Below are 4731 nucleotides of genomic sequence, written 5' to 3'. Positions count from 1 at the left end.
TTTCTTTCCAGGACCTTGAATTTTGGTAAGCACTAAAATTTCTACGTGCACATGTGCACAAAAATATGCGTGTACACAGTAACATCGCTGAGAGGAAACTTGTCTATATGCTGAAGTACAAGCTTTCTTTTTGAGGAACATGAATGAGACCTGGTGACTAGGACCTCCTGTTGAGTGATCAAAAGGGGAATTTGATTCATTCCGTCCCCTTTCCCATTTGGTGTCCGTGAACAATGGAGATCAACGTGGCAAATGGTGGGGTTTTTCCCTACTTCCCTAGCATCTGGCCAGCAAAAGCCTGTCCTGGTGATGCTGTGCATGGCTGGGACGTTGCAGCCACCAGTGGCCACACCAGGCGAAGATGCCACCCTCTTCAGAGTGGAGGCAGGAGAGGACAGCGAGGCCCAGGTGGACGGAGTCGTGGCAGGGATCAGACGGGGTTTCCAGCTGCTTGCAGAGGACATCACTGAGGATGTGGAGGTTGTGCCAGATGAATGACAGAAACAGGGGTCCTCCCTGGAGCTGGAGGAGAAGACATTGGAGGAGCAGTGCCAGGAAAGGCCTGGAGGCCCGAGTGAGCTCCCGGCACTAGATGTGATGCAGGCACTGGCGACCTTGTAAGTGGAACTTAGCTCTAAGCCTGAGAAAACCTGCAGGGCCTACGTTTGGTTCATGTGCAAGAGTCATGAGAGGAGGAAGCGTGACTTGGCTCAGAAGAGTGCCAACATCCAGGGCATCCCTGGCTTCTGGGCCAACGTGGTATCCTTTCTGCTACTCGTTGTGGTCCAGTGCTCAGGAGGAGGGGGAGGTGCAGAGGCAGGAGCAGGAGGAGGGGTGGAGGCGAGGGGGCAGAATGGTGGACCCTGAAGGAAGTGTGGTACTGGGCAATTGGCAGGCTCCACAGGCACAGCTGAGTAGAGTCCGGGCAGGGCCACAACTGTAAGTGTCGCAGCCATGACTCTGTGTGTCTCCTTTAGGCCTGCATCTGAGGAGGATTAGCCTCTGAGTCAGAAATGACCAGAGACAGTACATGAGAGCCACCTTAGCTGACAGTTATTGTTGTAAAGGTGAATGATTCCAAAAATAACTGAGATATGGGAGTCACACACACAAGCGCGCGCGCAGACACACACACATACACAAACCCACAGAACATATGTAGACATACTTTCTGATCCCCGTTATCTCACTGAGTGAGCAAGTTCTGAGTGGAATCACAGTGGTACAGCAAGGATGCCTGGCAGAAAGGAGAGGCAGGAATAAAGTGTCTGGGGGTGACCAGTGAGAGTTCAGAAGATCTGAGACACAGAACAGGTTGCAGTCCCAGACACAGAAGCCACAGTGGGTGACCCCACAGCCCTTTGAACACCCTGATACAAGGGCCTTTCCATCCTTCCCAAGTGCCAGGCATACTTTCTCTGACCTTACCATGAGCATGAGCACTACTGAGTTCCAGGGCAAGATGCGCTGCAGGCACTGGCTGCCCTGCTGGTGGAACTGAGCTCTGAGCATAAGAAGAACTGCAGGGCCTACTTCCAGTTCATGTGCAAGAACCATCAGAGGAGGAAGCCTGACTTGGCTTGGAGGATCGCCATCACCTGGGGCATCCCTTGCTTCTGGGCCGTAGCTGTATCCTTTCTGCTGCTCTTTGAAGTCTGCTGCTCAGGAAGAGGAGGCGGCGCAGGAACCTTTTCCCTGCTCCCTATCCTGACAGGTGCTGTTGCGGAGCCATCCATCGTCCCACTGCAAGTTGATATTTTCCTTTCAGGACCCCCCTACTTCTTGAACACAGTGACCACTAAGTAGAATTACCTTGACATCACTTGTGAAACGTGGTTCCTGGGGTGATGAGTGTGGGTGTGCAAGGTTGTGGAGTGTCGACCTGTGGGATCCACACCCATCTCCCGTCTCTCTGTAGGGCATAGGGCACGTTGTTCCACTCCTGTCCACTGGTTCTGGGACTTTGAACGGGGAGCATCCAGCCGCAGCGTGGACACCAGGAGCCTTAACTTTCTCAGCTGGTTGTCAGGTCACAACTGCTCAGAGTCGAACAGGATTGCTGAGGTGTGGTTGCTTTGGGCCTGAACACAGTTAGCAATTCACTTTGGGATTCTTGGCTGCTGGCTCACCTTGCTCGGATTGCCAGCGGATTGTCGGCCAAGATGTGTGGGATGATCGCCTGAAGTAGTACCCTGGGCAGGAAGGTTCTTCCATGAGAGTAACTGACAGAAACGTGTGGAGATGGGGTCTGAAGGTGGGCCCTGAAGGGACACTCATGTGATACTACAGGGACACTGTCCTTTCCCAAATGGGGATGCTCAGACTCATGCAAACTGGCTGTGGACCCTGAGTTTGGGTCGTGCTTGTAGCAGGTGACCTCCTGAGACTGTTTATTTGGGGACTTGGTGTGTCCGTGAGTGAAGCAAGTCTCCATCAAATCAGCTGAGGTGGCAGCACCAGAGTCCAGGTGATACTTCTAGAGGCAGTGTGTATTAAGTATCTTTGTCAGAATCATCCTTTGTGGGTCCTTTCATCCCCTGGCCTCCTGCTGCTCACTGAGTTTGAGATTGCCTGGGCACTTCACTCCCGCCCCTTACCCAGGGAAGGCCTATCATTGAAAAGCTGTCCTCTCCGGGGTCCCAGTGCACCTGTGTGCTGACTTTGGGATCTTCTGTGAATTTCCACATTCACCACTCAGTGTCTCACAACCACCAAACATGCTGCGCTGGAAGCGGCTTCAGGCTGCCTTGGGAACATACGGAAGAGTTCGTGGAGAAGGTGAACAGGGAGCCCCAAGGGCAGGACATGGTGCCTACTGTCACCATCCCCGACATTGCTGGCCTCGGTCGTCTTCACCTCCTGAAACACCTATGCTCGTTGTTTGCATTTGTGTCCCCGTGCTGAGCATGTGTGTGTATACACACGTGTGCTTATTTATGCTGGCTGTGATTGTGTGTGTGTGTGTGGGTGTGTGTGTGTGTGTGTGTGTGTGTCCGGCCCAGGGCAGAGGCAGAGATGAAGGTGGCAGGAGAGGAGGTGCTGAGCAACCAGAAGAGGAGTCATGAGGCGACCAGGCTGAAGGTGGTCTGTCGCCTCATCTCTGCATTGACCCTGCCCAGGATGGGAACAAGGAAAGGATGGCCAGTGATAACTCCAGACTGTGGCTCCAGATATCTGCAATTAGACCAGATACAAAACACGCTCATCAGTTCTACCGTGTTGTTGTGTGTGCTTGGATCAGGAAGAGGGTTTCATGGTCTAAGGATTCACACAGAGCAAATCACGTGGGGTGAGGCTTTGAAACCACTGCCTGTGGAGCCCTCCGTGTGAGGGGCCATGGGCTGGCCTCTGGAAATGAGGGACGTGGCTATGGCAAGATCTGGGATGGTGAGGCTAAGGTCCTGCCGAGATGGGCAGAGAGCTGAAGGAGAAAGAGTCATAGATTGCCTGCTGCACTGGAGATTGTTCCACACACATGTGAAAAGGAGAACTGGGAAGGTCCTGGGCCAGTGCTGCCCAGATCAGCCCAGCAGCCAGCACACGCCCTCCCTGAGTGTGGCACACACTGGCACGATATGACACAAAACATGAGATGCACTAAAGTATGCTATATCTGCCAACCACAGGCATCCTAGGAGAGACATGGTCTGTAAGCAAGGCATGCCTCCAGGCACTTCCAGCCTGCCTCGCTGGCAGTGCCCAAAGCCGAGAAATGTGCAAGTGGGTTTCCCTGTGTGACCCTATCCGGGATATGCCTGTGAGGGAGGGAACAGAGAAAAGACAAGGGCGGTGGGTAAACTGCATGTCCTAAGGGACCTCAGGGGAGTGCAGACAGAGAAGCCCCTGGGGCAGTTCAGGGCCTGCTGGTTTTCAGGGTCCAGACTCTAGGCAGTAGCGGTCCTGCCAACGATACCCCATGGTCTGTGCTGAAAGTTCTGATATGAATTCCTCCTTTTCTTTGGGGTCTTGCCCCTGGCTTGGGGGCCTGAGTGTCAAAGGTGCACGTCTGTACCTGAAGGAGGATTCTGGTAGTCTTGCTGGAGCAGAATCTCTGATTGCGTTGTAGGGGATCTGCACCCAGGTGACACAGGGATGCTGCCTTCCAGGTGACCGTCTTGGATATCCCTGGGCCCAACCGCGCACTGGCTTCCTTGGCACGGGTGCTGTGTAGGGAAGCAGGGATGCGTGACTTTAGGGAGTCCTACCTGGGCCTAATGAGAGCAACTGAAAGAGAGCCTTGGCATTTAGCAAATCACTGAGGCATGGGTGGTTCAAGCCCTCTTGGTCCATTTGAGATAGTAACGCTGCTTTCTGTCCAACGGAGGCATTAGCTCTGGGCCCAGAACCTGCAGGTTCCCCAGGGCATCATCTGTTGGGGGACTCCCATGTGCATGGGTAGTGTTAAACAGAAAGGAAGACGTGTAGGGATGCCACCTTACTTTGATGGCCTCCGGTTCCATTCTTGGTATTGGAAGAGACCCTGCATCCATGTGTACCTTCTTCACAACCTTGGATCAGAACCAGGCCTGTCACAGTCTCCGGGGGCTTTTGGAGGCTCAGGCGTTTCTGGCCTTTTCCTGCCACATGGAGAGAGCACATCGGGGCACAGGTAGATGGTGCACACAGAACGCTCCACAGATAGGAAGAACAGGGGGCCTCATTCGAATGCTGGGGGCTGTAACGGGTGGTAGGCTACCAAGAGGGGCACAACATTGACACGGAATGACCTAG

At 53.8% G+C, this 4731-nt stretch overlaps 1 pseudogene; it reads left to right on the top strand.

Annotated features, from left to right (window-relative positions):
• The first annotated feature begins 345 nt into the window (after positions 1-345).
• On the top strand, positions 346-2212 carry LOC132659033 (testis-specific Y-encoded protein 1-like; annotated as a pseudogene).
• The last annotated feature ends 2519 nt before the right edge of the window (positions 2213-4731 follow it).

Source organism: Ovis aries, chromosome Y (genome assembly GCF_016772045.2).
Source record: "Ovis aries strain OAR_USU_Benz2616 breed Rambouillet chromosome Y, ARS-UI_Ramb_v3.0, whole genome shotgun sequence".
NCBI lineage: Eukaryota > Metazoa > Chordata > Mammalia > Artiodactyla > Bovidae > Ovis > Ovis aries.
This window is presented reverse-complemented; position numbering and strand designations above follow the sequence as displayed.